At 38.5% G+C, this 16,513-nt stretch overlaps 2 long non-coding RNA genes across 3 annotated transcripts; both read left to right on the forward strand.

Annotated features, from left to right (window-relative positions):
* Positions 1 to 1,046: 1,046 nt before the first annotated feature.
* Positions 1,047 to 4,126, forward strand: LOC114559310 (uncharacterized). 2 transcript variants are annotated; one of them, XR_003693061.1, is made up of 4 exons: positions 1,047 to 1,058; positions 1,171 to 1,202; positions 1,309 to 1,350; positions 1,443 to 4,126. It is a non-coding gene; the product is annotated as an uncharacterized LOC114559310 (long non-coding RNA). The 2 variants fall into 2 exon arrangements; XR_003693060.1 differs by having other exon boundaries at positions 1,048 to 1,202.
* Positions 4,127 to 5,515: 1,389 nt separating this feature from the next.
* LOC114559408 (uncharacterized) lies at positions 5,516 to 11,504 on the forward strand. Its single transcript, XR_003693090.1, has 4 exons — positions 5,516 to 5,620; positions 9,835 to 9,928; positions 10,255 to 10,380; positions 11,354 to 11,504. It is a non-coding gene; the product is annotated as an uncharacterized LOC114559408 (long non-coding RNA).
* Positions 11,505 to 16,513: the final 5,009 nt, after the last annotated feature.

Consider the following 16,513-nt stretch of genomic DNA (forward strand, 5'->3'; position numbering starts at 1 on the left):
CATAAGTAGATAGCAGTCGACGTGATCAAAAGTTTTTTTGCAGTTAAGATATTAGCTGTTGGTATCAGCTTAGACTTTTATTCTCTGTTTTTATAAATGGAACTATTTTAGCATGTAACTCTAGAAGAGTAAATACATATACATATATGTAACATCTTTATGTGTTGACAGATTTTGGTTTAAAGATAAAGACAGCATGTACGACTACCTCAGATACAGTTTGTGAACCACTGGAGGGATTCTACTGTCTGTACACTATAGAGGACAGCTGTGTGGAAGCACAGAAACACAGCAGCTGTCAACCAGGACAATATATCAGCCTAAAAGGTTAGTTTATTGTGTTGATTGTGAGATTATAGGTATAGCTTTAATTTTAAATGAGAACACCAAAGTTCAGGGGAAATAACCTTAATGAACGTAAGAAGAGTCTGAGAATCCTTCCTGAAATATGAAAAGCTTGTGAAGTATATTTTGGGACTTGAAACTAAGAAATGTATTGTATATAATAATAATAATAATAATAATAATAATAATAATAATGAATTTTAACTGTCTGCTGCAAAAATGTCAACAATCAAATAGTTTTTTAAATCCACTGAAAGGAAAATCAGACAGATCTGATGAAATGTAAAGACGTCCTAGAACACGTTGTTCTCTTCACAATATGTAAACTGAACTGGATCATTTGTACAGGAACAGTATTAAGGGACACTGAGTGCTCTGACTGCAGAGATGGAACATTTTCTGATGGGACATTATTGACATCGTGTCAGCCACACACACAGTAAGTGAAGCTTCAGATCAGACATGGACACACCTGAACTCTTCCAACAGCAGCATGGTTCCCTACACATGGTCCTGTCAAAATGTCCCTCTATCATTCCAGATGTCAATCATTGGATCTTCAGCTGATAAAACAAGGAACTGCTTCAACAGATGCTGAATGTGGAGAAAAAGGTTCAGGAGATCGGCATCATTGGGGGCTTATGACCTGTTTAGTGGTCGGACTACAATAACTCTTTTTTTGGTGTGGCGTCTCAAAAAGAAGAAAGACACAGGTATGATTGGCATTTAGACAATTAAAACATTTATGTTTTTAATACATAATATAATTGTCAGATCATTATGTTGTTGATTGAGGTGCTTTTCATTGGTAATGTTTTATTATAGAAAGAAAAAAGAATGCAGACAATCCCCAACAGGTATGTTCTTTACTGTTATTACTCAGTCCATGTTACTGTATGTACAGTAGAACGTAAGAATGATTATAGTAGTAGTAGTAATTAAATTATATCACTCTTTTATCAGAAGAATAAAAATCCACAGGAAGAAGAAGCAGAACAGCTGCAGGTAAGACAGTAGTGAATTCTTCATTTAAATGTTCATCTCTTTACAAATGTATAATATGTTTCTGTTTAAACTCAATTTATTTCTCTCCTCAGGGTGTGGCTGTGACAAATAAATACAGAGACAGTTCATCAGACACTGCAGAGGAAAAGTTCCATGTTCAGTGAAATCCAGTTGGATGCTGACACATACAGTATGTATATTGTACAGAAATGAATCGGTCCAAGGTGAATTTTGGGCACTGTGCTCCAAAGTGAACACCTGCTGGTCTGCAGCCTGCATCACTATCTTCCAGAGATGTTACTGGACAGAGACTAGTCAGTCTGGAATAACAGCTTGGAGCAAGTCCCGGACTAAGTCTGTAACGGCTCCAGGCTCTTCACTCAGAACTTCTGCTCCATCTCTCTCACCTGGACATTTTGCTGCTTGTACAGTGAGCTCTCCTTGTGTGTCCATCATTGAACTTTGTCCTGCAGACTGTAGCTTCATCAGGACACCGAGGCTGTCAGGCCGTGATGGTGGTCTGGTAGTGATTTTTAGAAATAGCTTTAACTATCGGTTGCTTAGCACCGAGACTGTCCTCTCATTTGAACTCAATATGACTCGGAAAAAAGGAAAATCCTGCATTCTGCTCTTGCTACAGCATCGCCATTTATCAAGAGTATCTTGATGAAGGTCCAGAAGGACAGAAAAGTTTTCTTTAATAAATGGTGTTGCTGTAGCAAGAGCAGAGTGCAGGATTTTCCTTTTTTCAAAGTTTGTGATATTTTCAAGTGCACCAGCACAGAAGAATTGTTTCTTCGAATAATCTCAATGTGACTAAAATTGGTAAATCAAAGCCTTTTAACTCTATTTTAATTTACCGACCTCACGGCCCATCTGACCCTTTCCTGTCTGATTTTACTGAGTTTTTATCTTGAGTTATAAAGTTGGTCATAGTTTTAATTATTAGTTATTTTCATGTTGATGATGCTTCTAAGGCTGCATCTGAATTTCTTGATATTGCTGAGCTTTTTAACTTTATACAACATGTTTCTAGACCCACACATTTAATTCATTTTATATAAGAATGGGACAATGCAAATTAATAAAACACATGATTATACAGTACACGGATTAAAAATGCCAGAATTGCCTAAAAGGCTATTTATCTTCTGTAGTCCCCTGGCCTCGATGTTAAAAAGGCTTTTTAAAATACAAATATAGAAGAAAGAAGGACAACACAAGCAGAGCAGAACTTGGCACAACTAGTTTTAGTACTGACATGTATTGACCATCCATTGTAAAACAATGTCTTTAGTAAAAGACCAAAATGTTTAATTGTCTAATATGGTGTGGGATTGAGTTCCACTCTCTTGACCCTCTGATGGACCAAGCTGACTGACTAAAAGACCTTTTCTGCAACTAAATAACCCAACCTTCCCTCTCTCTCCCCTTGTGACACGATCAGTATCTTTTCTTGTTTATGTCGGCAACAAGTGGCGATGGAGCTAGGTTATAAATGACTTTATATACCAAGCACACCTTTACATATTTCATTAGGTCTTTCCAGCTTAAAATCTAGGTTTCAGTGTGCGGGGATACTCTGGACTTAGTTTTGTCACACTGTTTTACTATTCATGACGTCTGATCATACGTGTGTTCTTTATAATTTGTCTTGTTTTATAGGTCTAATGCCCCATAAACATATTTGTTTTCAGACGCATCATTAATTAGAGTACAGTTGAAAATTCCACTGCCTTATTTAAAAAAAAAAATCTCAAATTCTGTAAGAATCATTAGGAAAATTAGTCCACTTCTTAATAGATCCTGTTCATTGACATGATATTATAGTTTAATTTATCCATATCTTCCATATTGTAATGTAGTATGGGCCAGGACATTTAATCCAGAAACGATTCATTAAGATTGCTATAAATTCAAAGCCCAGGGATCCATCTTTTCTCTTATTCTTTAAGCTTAAAATACTACCTATTAATAACATAAACATTCTGCAAACATGTATCTTTATCTCAAAGGTCAAATACCAAGGCCACACTATACCAGACCATTTCCAACAATGTTTCCATAATAGCACAAATATTCATTCTATGTCAACGAGACAAACCAGCCTGCTGTACCTTCCTCCTCCTCGTACCACCAGCAGACCACTTTATAAAATACGGAGGAGTTTAGTATCTACAGCAGACATGCAACTCATCCTCCCTACCTGTAAACAAAAGAAAACTAAAAGAAACATTGTGCTCAGTGGATATCTAGTCTCCTGACGGGCAGATATTGAAATGATTTACCAGCTTTATGAACTCTTCTTCTGCTTTTATTATCTTAATCTCCTGCCTTTGACTGTAATCACAAATCCTGCTATTTCATTTCTTTATTGTCATCATTTTACATTTTCACCAAATTGAGTTTAAACCTTACTCTCTAATTATGTTTGTTATTCTACTTTTGCCATATTGAGTTAATTTCATGTCCTTTTTTTATTTTTATTCAGGGAAGGTTCACTGAGAGGAAGCCTCTCTTTTGCAGGAACGCCCTGATCACATTGACACTGTTCCACATTCCATACCTGGAAATAATTATATTATTATACTATGTTATAATGACCTGGTGAGGTCAGAAACCCATAGAGGGGGTGGAGAAGGTCAGATACCCCCTTACAGGTTTCTGACCTCTCCAGCACACACTTTCTCTTTCTATGTAAAAAACATGTGTTGTGATTTATGTTGTATTAGTATTTTTTATGAATGTGCAAACCCATAAACAATCAAACAAACCATCTGGATCCTTTGACATTCTTCCTTCATAGTGGTTTTTAAATGTTTTGAATTCCATTTCTTCCACTATATATCCATGATCAATCTCTCCCTTTTAATTGGCTATAGACCTCACCCTTCCAGTGAATTACAGGCCCATATCTTAGCTAGCTCTTGTGTCCAAACTGCTTTGACTTTCGTCACAAAGCAGGTTTTAGAGATATATATAACCTGTGTAAATCAGGCTGAAGAACAAACTCCACTTCTGAAATGTTTCCTGTGGGCACCGAAACTGTCATGGACATGTTGGTTGAGCCGGAACACAACCAGAATGCACCGCGGAAGAGTATTGTGGACATTGGATATTAATACGCAATAACCCACAGTGAAGCTGTAAAGAACTGTAATGTATTCATTGTACGTTGTGTTATAACCAGTTGAAACTGCAGACAGAACACAGCACAGCAACTATGATGAACAGACAACAGTAAGTCAACAGAAAGTCTGTAGGGAACAGGGCATGAGGCTGAAGAGACACAGATGGCGCTTTTCCATCACATGGTACCTGCTTAGCTCGCCTCGACTCTACTCGCCATTTCTGGTTTTCCATTACGACAAAAAGTCCCTGGTACCTGCCAACAGGTACTTTTTTTAGTACCACCTCAGTCGAGGTTCCAAGTGAGCTGAGGCGATACCAAAAGGTGACGTGAAAGCGACAGAGGGGGGTGTCCTAAACAAACCCGCCATTTTTAAATAGTTTAGTCAACTGTGTGTGTGTTTTTTTTTTTTGCTGCTGCTTCCAGCTTCATTTGAAACAAACTGTGTCTTCTGTGTGTGTGTCGCGTTAGGTCACGGCAGTTTACTGCGGCGCCGCTATGAGGACCAGCCACGCTGAGGAGCTACTAAAATCTGCAATGGAAAATGGACACACAGTGCCTCGAGGCGAGTAGAGTAGAGTAGAGTAGAGGCGAGTTGAGTAGGTAGCCTACCATGTAATTGAAAAACGCCAAGAGACTGTGACCAGGAGAGTCTCCCGCTCTCTAACCCTTTGCTAGTGTTCCATCCAGATATTCTTCATGTTGCAATACTATGACTTAAAAACTGTTCTATTATTAAGTACCACAATGTGAGATTTTTAAATGCTCATCAGACCATTTATAAAACGGTGCACTACTGACCTCTGGTGGCTGAAGAAGCCCCAACCAGCCGCTTCTGTTTGTAAGAGGTCACAAATCTCATGGACATTTTGAAGCTGGCTAAAAATCAAGTCTCTGGAACTCAACTCTAGCTGTGTTAACAGGTTTCTCATCTACATGACTTTTAAGAAAATGAATTGTTGCTTAATGTGTAGTGTAATCTCTACATGGTTGTCTTCTTTTTGTTTCCAGATGGTGTTCCTGTTTTGGATTTGACTCTCTTCCTCCCAAATCTGAGGGAGATGTCTTCAGTCCATAGAAACTGTGATCCTGCCGTATACAATGATGTTAAGAAAACATTTGACAGTTGCACCATTGCTGGTAAAATAATCTTATTACAGCAAGCTTTTATTATAATTCATACATCATATTGCTCCTCTCCAACATTTCTTTCTGTAATTGTTTTTACTTTGATTTGATCTTCCTCAATGTATGTGATAAAGAAAAGATGAAGCTGTATAAAATATGAAGAAAAGTGAAAAATAGGGGGAAAGTTCCTTTCCATTTCTATTTTTTTCTTCTTCATCTGACGGCTACACAAAGTGCAGTGAGATTTCTGTCAGATTTCATTTCAACAGCTTCTATCCATGCGGATGATTTGCAGTAGGGTCAAATTTCAACCAGGCTTCACTGAGACAAACTTATTTCGTTCAGTGAAACAGGTGACCGCAGAGGGGATACGATCGATGTAGATTTACGGAAATGTATTAAAAACACAACATGTCTGTTTAGAGAGTGACAGCTGGAAGACTCTAGGAACACCACATGGTGGCTTGAAGAATAAAAACATGATGACATCTGGAATCACTACATGGCCGTCAAGTAAATTAGAAATTTGGCCAGTGTGGTTGAAACTTTTATCTTGACTTTTTGTTTTCAGCAACCCAGCAGGGAGATTTCAACAGCAAAGCTGCATACAGTGTGCCTATTGGTTCATGAATCTACAACAGGACTCAGTTGCCTAAAAGCAAACACTGTGACAGAAAAAGCTAACAAACAGCAGCAGCCAAATATTTGGTCTTTTTTCACGAGTTGCACTAGTCTCAGGGGGTCGAGCTTTAACTGTTGCTTCATGCTCTGTAAGCACCTTTTAAAAGTGGCCTCTGAGATTCAATTTCTATGCAACTGTCAGAGAAAGGTCTCGGATTAAGACCTCATAGGCGCTAGAAAGACCCCTAAAAGTGTTTTAGTTTCAGATACCCTTACTGGAGGTAGAACAAAGCACAACGTTTCTCACATTCTTTTAGGTCTCCCACATTTGAAATGGATTCTTGTATAAAAATGTTTTACTGCAGAAGTGATTAAAATGACAGATATTGTGACACACCCAAGCGCAAAACAAAGCCAGGCCGAAGACGCGTTGAGATTTGATCGCTCAGACCACATTTGAAGGGAGTTTGGGCCACGTTAGTATTTCAATCAGGAGAGACTTCGTTGCAGATATGCAAAGATTTATTGTACATAAGCATAATATGAAATGTACAGAGTCTTTGGGGATCAGACTCCATCATTAAAAATATTTTAAAGGGGTAGAGAAGCCAGACGTATTCCCCCCCCCGATGGAGCCTAGACACTGGTGATGGTGGAGAGGGAACCCGGAGACCGAACGAAGGAGCTGTCTGCCGGAAAGAGACTCAGGTTGTCGTGGTTGACGATGACCGGAGGTGGAAGCGGAGGAGGACGAGGGTTGCACGTTTGCCTGAAAAGACAGCTGATAGCAAGGAGAGAAGACATTTAAAGTAGGAAGTCATGCTGTGATTGGATCATGAATTTCGTGGCCAATTCTGGTTGGTTTACTGAAAAGTGAACGCCTCTTAACAGCTGAATAGTTTTAGGGAGAGGTAGTGGTGATTTTTTTTAGAATTAGAAGTCTTCCTGAAAGAATTTGCGCTGAGCTTCATTAGTCTATTAGTATTTCTCATGTCACAGAAACCACTGAGAGTGAATCGTGTTATGGATGCTATTGTCGGTGATGTGTCGGTGTTTTTGTTCTGGTGCGCTGCACAGTTCAGACACCCGGCCGTCTGCTGTTATCTCTGGCACAGAGGTCTCGGGGAGGGGGGCCGCAGGTTAAAAAAATACGCCCTTCGTTACACAGACAAAGCGTTTTTTCATTAGTCATTGCACATTTCTGTAATACGCTAAATAATGTAGGATTCATGTGAGAGTAACAACTGACATGTATACACACAACAAAAACTATTTTTAATTAAAATATCTATTTCTGTATATGCAAACGGAAATGATGTCCGTGTTTATTTGCATATAGAGTGTGGAAGTGAGATCCGATCACACATGGCCACTCGAGACGCACGTGGAGAAGCTTTCTTATGCCAGCTGTGAACTGACGCACTCAGAGCTGTCCACTTGTGATCGGATCACCCATGACACACGTTAATGTTATGTTAATACCAGGTCTGAACAGGGCCCACAGACACTCGGCTGACATTTGCCAGTGATATTAAGCCGAATGAGAGGAGAGCCAATTAACGTGGACGAGCCGGTATGTCGACTTTGTTTAAAAACAGCAGCGGCGAAAAGAGGCAACGCAACTGCCCTAAAACCTCACCTAAAACATAACCACACCACCCAGTTTTTTAACCTGGGAGCAATAACCACAGCTGGAGGTGGAGAGGGGTCTTCCAGACAGTTAGTTATCTGTTACAGATGCTTTTTCCCGGCAGTGCAAATATAAACGTGACAGCACGAAATGGCGCACGCTCATAGATTGCATAACTCGTGCCACTGGCAAGCCCTTTCGCCACCCCTTTGCCACCCCATGTCACATTTTCTAGATCTGCCACTGGGTCTATGGTATCAAAGTCCAGTGTTGCTTACTAAAAAAAATAAAAAATAAATCAACAGCTCAAGCTGCATTAAAGCAAGTCACTGCAACACAAATCTAGCTGTGTTAACAGGTTTCTCATCTGATCTTTGCATGAATGGTATCTTTTTGGTCCTAGAAGGTATCCTTGTTTTGGGATTTTTACATCTCGCTTCCTCCCAAATCTGACAGCCCGTGGAAACTGTGATCCTGCCGTACACAATGGCGTCTAGAAAACCTTTGACAGTTGCACCATTGCTGGTAAAATAATCTTACAACATTTATTTCTTTGTAACCCCTTTTACTTTATGATTATCTTCGTCAATGTAGCTGTGGCAAAGTAAAGATGGAGCTGTATTCAATAATATAAAAGTGTAAAATAGGTGGAAAGTTCCTTTTCATTTTCTTTTATTTTAAGGTTAAATGATGACTTTTAAAGTAGAGTTGACCTTCAATTTCAGTTGTAGTGGATATAGAGGTGCAAAGATTAATCGATTAATCGATTAGTTGTCAACTATTAAATTAATCGCCAACTATTTTGATAATTTTATCAGTTTGAGTAATTTTTTATATAAAAAAAAGTAAGATTCCTCTGATTCCAGCTTGTTAAATGTAAATATTTTCTACTTTCTTCTCTCCTTTGTGACAGTAAACTGAATATCTTTGAGTTGTGGACAAAATAAGGCGTTTGAGGACATCATATTGGGCTTTGGGAAACACTGATCCACATCTTTCACCATGTTTTTGACATTTTATAGATCAAACAACTAATCGATTAACCGAGAAAATAATCGACCGATTAATCGACTGAAAATAATTGTTAGTTGCAGCCCTAAGTGGACATCGTTTTTTTATGAAAAATGTTATACTTTTGTACATTTAAAGATGCCTAGATGTTACAATAATTATTTATCAAGGAATGGACAGAATCACTGAAATTGTCTCAAAGTTTGTTTACTTGCAAGTAGAGTCAGTTGTACAGCCCTCACAGCAGAAGTACAGAAAATGACCGACTATAGCCTCCCAACAGCAGCTTTTTTATGAAGAAAGTGAAGTCATAATTAAAAGGCGATGTCCTGTCTGTCCTCTTATCTCCGGTCAGGCAGCATGCCCTCAGGAGCATTCTGTGCTTTTCACAAGGTCAGTCAGTGGCTCCCATGATTATGTCGTGAGAGCAAGCAGTATTTTGGCTTGTCCCATGCAAACAGTATAATATTAACAGAAAAGTAATCATCATTTTCTAAGACTACACAAAGTGCTGTCAGATTTCTGTCAGCATTCATTTCAACAGCTTCTATCCATGCATTTGTGCAATACATAGGCTGTTGGTGTTGGGCAATATGTTAGTTGTGCAATACCTCATTGTGCAAGGGCTGTGCTACACTAATTGCGGAGAAAGCAGCCAACAGGGTTGTTCAATTAAAAACTGCCACTGAAAGGAGGAGTTAATTTGCTTACTATGTATATAGGTACCTGTCTAATGTATATGAGAGCATGTTCTGTGTTGCATGAGAGTATGTGTTGAGAGATGCTTATTTTCTGTGTTTTGTGTTGTCTTTGTAAAGCCGCAGAACTGACAGAGTCCAAAACAAATTTTCCTTCAGTGACAATAAACTATATCTTATATCTTATATCTTATCTTATTTTATTTGCAAAATGTTCTGTATGTTTTAACGAGGCTTCACTGAGACAAACGTATTACTCCCCACAGATACTTGTGCTGAGTGTCTTCAGAGGACATACCCTCACATGTTATCCTACAGAGTATCAGATCTGGGATCATTGCTGTCCTATGTGTTCTTTAGGTAAGATCTGATTAAATGTTAAAGAAATATTTCTATGAGGAGTCTTTTGTTTTACTGCCAGGTGGCAACAATACTGACCAGAATCCACCACTTGTGTGCAGACCAGTGGAGTCCGTTTTACTCCCATGGTTGGTGCTGTTTGCGTTCACTTAGGCTAAATGCATCAGTGACGGACTAGCATCTGACTGAAATTTTATTCCAACAGTAAAAGAGCAAGCAGGAATGTATATACCGTATATTTGTAATAATTTCGTTAACAAGTAATAAGAATGACACGAGTAAAAGGAACATATTGCATGAAATTAAATTGTATTTCTTTTCAACAGGGAGTCGAGTTAGAAACCATTGCACAGAGTTCAGAAGTACTTCCTGTTTGATTTGCGAGGAGGGAACATTCATGAATCGTCCTACAGGGCGTACAGAATGTATTCCCTGTGCACCCTGTGATTCAGGTAGACTTCTGTTAATATTTCCTAATTATTACTTAAAATGTATGACTAAGCCTAGATTTAAAGGCAGTAAGTAGGATTAATCCTACAAGTCCTGTTTATGCTGTGTAAGAGGAGTGATTATAGGATAAGACCTTTGGGGGGACTCAGCCCCTAATGAGAATGTGACTCAGGTACAGGGTCTTGCAAAAGTGTTAACTACAGTAATCAGTCATTTCATTAGCCAATAATCTCTGAGCTAGCTACTGAACAACAACGTCAGCTAACGTTTTTTTGACACTATTGCCACTATGATGGAACTAAACCTGACATTTAAAAAATAAAAATAACGACCGATTTGAAATAATGTTCTAACATTCAGCAATTTTAGTTTCTTACATTTCAATTTGGGTTCTAATCTGCACCATGAAATGAACAACTTCTTCTCTGGGGACTACCAACGTTAAACTTCACAACCGTCTCCTGCTCTCCCTCTGACAGATCAGATAGAGACTCAGCCAAAGGCGGGAGTCTGGCACCATAACCTCCTCTGATTGGCCAACACTATGTTTCTCTTAACCCTTTCTTTGACAGCGTTACAGGTGCATAGCATCAGGGACAGCGACACACAGGATATTAAACCTGTTTCAAGCCCTTTGAACCTATAACTGTTTGTCTTCTGTCACTAACAGACAAGTTCGCAAACTCTAACTTGAAGCACAACTTGATTTGAGATGAAATTTAGGGGGGCTTGAGTCCTGTTTACTGAACTGCAGAATTACAGACTGCATGCAGAAACAAAGACCTCATGTTTTATGAAATAATGTGAGACTAGTGAAGACAGTTAAGGTATTAGCTGTTAATAACAGTTTAGATTTTGGTGTGCTCTGTATTTTCCCCTGTTTATTATCAGTGGGACTTTTTTAAGCATGTAGCTCTCTAGTAAATTAGACAAAATAAAGGTATGTATCTATGTACCCTCTATGTGTGTTGACAGGTTCTGGCTTAAAGATGAAGAGGCCATGTACAACTATCTCAGATACAGTTTGTGAACCACTGGAGGGATTCTTCTGTACGGACTCTTCAGAAAACAGCTGTGTGAAAGCACAGAAACACAGCAGCTGTCAACCAGGACAATATATCAGCCAAAAAGGTTAGTTTATTTGTGTTGACTTTGAGATTATAGGTAAAGTTTACATTTGAAATGAGAACACCAAATTCCAAACTTTCACTTTGGAAGCTACAAATTAAAAACGACTAAACTGTTATTTTAACATACAAGAACATCCTCTCCTACAGCAGCAAAATATTGTGTGGCGTGTTTCTCTTTAGATTTCAGAGCTCCCAGTAATAATAACCAGCCCAATAACTAAACCCGAAAACTTGACCGAAAACCACGAGCACACAGACCAAGGGCAGAGATTGACACATACATATATTATCTACATATATTTGAAGTTTGAATGAAGATTCAGACTTATATTCCATACATCCAAATTCTAGATTTTATATACTGTATGTAATAATTTCCTGAAAGGCATGCCATTTAAAGGCATACTATGCAACTTTTCCAGCTTCGGTCAGTAATGAGTCAACCTGTAGGGGGAACAAAGCTGGAAAAGTTGCATAGTATGCCTTTTTATAAAATAAAAGACAAATGGCAGAAATTTTAGAGAAAATTACCTTTGTATTAAATCCATTTTGACACTTCAATGCACATTTCAGACAAAACTGCAGTAGGGCACAATATACATTCTTTCATCATTTTCAGGTGAAAATTGATCTATAATAGTCATAAGATCTATAATATATCAGATCAGCCACACAAATTACAATGAACACATCATCCACCTCCTCAATGCTGAATGCAGTCAGGTGATCATCAAAATGCATGGTAATAACTTTAGTGGCCAAAAGAAACACTTCATCATCCTTGATACTGATATTGATAATCTTATCAAAAGTAGGCATTTCATTTTCAACACTTCCAATCTGGTACTCTGTTCCATGGATTTTCACCCAGGAAGTAGTGGAGACACGAGACACATTCAAAGTTTGACAAGACCTCAAGCCCACACTGCCCTCCAGATTGCTAGTTGAGACATGTTTAACAGGACCAAACTGTAATCTTTTGAAATAAAAATTCTCCCAATGAAAAGCCAACTGACGCTGATGTTTCTTGACTAATGTTTTTAAAATTCTTCACCGACTTCTTGAAGAAGTTGTGCTTGCCTTTGAATCGCATACACCACATGTGTATAAGTGGATCTATTTTCCTAATACATCTAGGGTAGTGTATCATCAGATGATGCTTTGGGATGAGCCTCTTATCTGTAAACACCAACTCAAAAAGTTTTTGATGGTCAGAGATTAGGTGCTTCAAATAAGTCATACCATCTGTTATTTTTGGTGAGAATGCAATGTTGACAATCTGAATCAAAAGCATAATCCCATTCCAATAATTGTTATTCTGGTCAACTAGGTCTCCAAAAATCAAGGGAGTATTTCGCAGGAGGCACCAAGACTGGATGGCATTGAGCCCGAGGTCTACTAACATTTTTGCTATCATCATTAACTTTGACTCCACTGGGTCTATTCTCTCACTGTATCCATAGTTAAAGCTCTGAATCCTTTGAGAGAGGGTGTTTAAAGAAATGAAGTCCTTCACCAAATACTGAAAAAGAAGCTTTAACTCATACTGTACAACACCTTCTAGTGGGTCGTGCATAATATCCACTACATACAATTGTCTGAAGAATGAAAAAATGCAGTGCATTTAGGGGACAGGTTCTCTTAACACCAAATGAGTGAACTAGAGTGGGATTTTTCTGCCACGGCATTGCAGTGTTTATGAATAGAGCTCCTTTGTGCGAAGAATTAAGTCTGGGTCATCCTCACTAAAGACTGACTGCAAAGGTATTTTTTCAGTTAAACAAAATCGACAACAGTAAGTTGCACTGTACGATTCAACAATACCAAAAAGTCCATTTATAGCTAAATTATCCCCAGTAACCTGAATAACAGACCTCTTTAATGGGGTATCTGAAAAGGGCACCTGGATTCCCTGTGTCTCCAAAACGTTTAAGTCATGAACAAAAGGCTGTAGGATTGGATCAAAACCATACTTCTTCAAGTCCTTGAATTCAGCTTCATTGGCAAATTTCTTAAAATAAAGTAAACACAGCCAAGTTTCTGAATTCCCTTTTTACACCTTGCGGATTGGCCGTTTCAAAATCATCATGATAAAGCTGAATTTGAAAAGCGTGTTCTTGCTGTGAAAATAATGGATGATTTCTGAAATATGAACCATCATTTATGTCTTTGAAAATGCCATCTTCATGATGCTTTACTTGCTGGAAACAGTTGCTGAGTTCCCGATTGGTAAACATTGAATCAAGAGTTCCCAAAATAGGCACATAGACAAATTTGTCATAAACAGGAATTTGACTGTATACACCAGTAATTCTATCCTTGCGTAGATCATAACGCACACCAAGAACTTGCGCTACTGGTTCAACGATTTTCCATTTTTTCTCAAAATGTCTTTGCCTCTTGGTTTCAGTATTGAGGAATGAAAATGGATTTTCAAGCTGCTCAAAACAGTCTTTAACTTTATTTTGTTCAGTTACCTCAAATGAAACTTGTAACTTGGAACTACATTCTCTTTCAGGCAAAGCAATGCTACTTGGGATTTGCAGAAGTAACACCGGAGCTTTTCAGGTACTGCATGCAAATCACTCTGCCCAATCAGTAGGGCTTCGCCTGAATGTGAACATAATGCCAATAATGTACTGTATATGCTGTATTTATGTTGTAACTATACAAGTCACAACATGTAAATGGGAAAATGTTGGTGTTGTTTTGTTACTTTTGAGAGTTATAGGCTTTTTGTTTCTTCACACCAAAATGAGCCATACTAAACTAGGCTAATAGTGGGTGTGTCAGACTGAGTTACTGCACGCACAGAGACAAGAGGGGTATGTTTCATCTTATCTAACTCCCAGGGTTGACGATGAATAAGCTAATTTCCCTAAATGTTGCCGTGTCCCTTTAACTGCTGTGAGGGGGAGATGCACACAGCTGACCAAGAAAGTGACAAATCAGAGGTCAATTAAGTGTTAAAAGAGGTGAAGCAACAGTCAGTCACTATCTATGTCTTGAACGTACCTTGATGAACCTGACTACATGGTCAGTAGCTTCAGTGGCACTGACACTTACCATAATCATTCGATTCCTCTTGAGCGGACAGAAGGTCTTCCACATGAGTACCAGGGCGAAGGCCTTTGCAGTGAGGATCGTAGTAATGTTCCTGTCGGACAAGAAAACAGACAAGACGCACTGTCAATATTAAAATCCATCAAAGCTGGTGTCTGTATTGGGACCTCAAAATAAGGCTTTTCTCTATACATAACCAAATTAGACTAAATGAGGGGTTCCTGTTATGTAATACTCACATAACCAGTTGGTGAAGCCGTATCCTTCAAATTGGGGAAAAGGGTAACTATTCCAATGGCATAGGTCGAGGACCCTAAACAATACACAACATGGCCGCTGTTAAAACATTTGTATGAAACATCCGAAAGAATACGAGTTGTGCATGAAGGAATCTACAGACAGCAGCCAAAATGCAGCAACTTCAGGTACGGCAAAGGAAGGACAGTCACAGCTAAAAACGTGTCAACCATTTGTTTACTTCTTTAATGTGTTTACTGTGTTAATGGACTGAGGATGGGAGTAGGATTAGGTATTCGGTTTCAGATTCTGCAGAATCTTAACCAGTGGCCGAACCCCAAAACTCTGGATTCAGGTGCATTCCTAGTAGAAAGAGAGTCTACATTTGAGAGTCACACCTGCTTGAGTCTGTTCAAACAACTACATGATTCATCTGTAAAGTGAATCACTGAGGTCATCATTTTGTCATGTTAATTGCCCGATCTGGACAGTAGTATGTACATCTATGACTGAATAGTATCTCTATAAATGTTTATTTTTTCACATATCACATGGCCTCCGACCAACAGATAGGGGTCAGGGGTCACTGCTATCAAATACACCTGAGGAAGGCCAGATTGTGGGCTGTAACTTTGTGTGCCTTAATAAAGTATTATGATAATAATATAGTATTCGACTATAATTATGACTATGATAAAGTATTCGGAGCATTGAGCTTTTGTGCGGACTTTACCTTCTTTCTGAGTTGCGTCATACAAACACAAGGTTCACATGAGATTTTCTTTTTCTTCCTTCATATTTTTCAGTGCAAGAGTTCGTTGAGCCAGCCTTACATGTTTAATAAAAAATATTTTTTAACTACATGTGCACATGATTGCTCTTTGGCTTATTAATCTGAATTTTAAATTACAGTGTATTGTAGTGCAATATTAGCAACATCTGATTTGCATAATTTTTTTTTCATATGGATGAATAATGATTATTTTGGAGTTGGATAAGATACATTTCATTCCAAAATGAATTGTCAGAATCAGATTTGGGGAAAAGGTTTATTAACAAGTACTTACAAGGAATTTGGTTCACATGAGCCAGCTGTTTTATGAATATATTCATGTGAAAAATGAAGCAACATTTTATTTGCCTTTGTTTTACTATTAATGAATAATACATAGATAGATAGATACAGTGAGGAAAATAATTATTTGAACACCCTGCTATTTTGCAATTTCTCCCACTTAGAAATCATGGAGGGGTCTGAAATTGTCATCGTAGGTGCATGTCCACTGTGAGAGACATAATCTAAAAAAAAAAATCCAGAAATCACAATGTATGATTTTATAACTATCTGTATGATACAGCTGCAAATAAGTATTTGAACACCTGAGAAAATCAATGTTAATATTTGGTACAGTAGCCTTTGTTTGCAAGTACAGAGGTCAAACGTTTCCTGTAGTTTTTCACCAGGTTTGCACACACTGCAGGAGGGATTTTGGCCCACTCCTCCACACAGATCTTCTCTAGATCAGTCAGGTTTCTGGGCTGTCGCTGAGAAACACGGAGTTTGAGCTCCCTCCAAAGATTCTCTATTGGGTTTAGGTCTGGAGACTGGCTAGGCCACGCCAGAACCTTGATATGCTTTTTACAGAGCCATTCCTTGGTTATCCTGGCTGTGTGCTTCGGGTCATTTTCATGTTGGAAGACCCAG

The sequence above is a fragment of the Perca flavescens genome, chromosome 7 (genome assembly GCF_004354835.1).
Source record: "Perca flavescens isolate YP-PL-M2 chromosome 7, PFLA_1.0, whole genome shotgun sequence".
In the NCBI taxonomy this organism is placed as follows: Eukaryota; Metazoa; Chordata; class Actinopteri; order Perciformes; family Percidae; genus Perca; species Perca flavescens.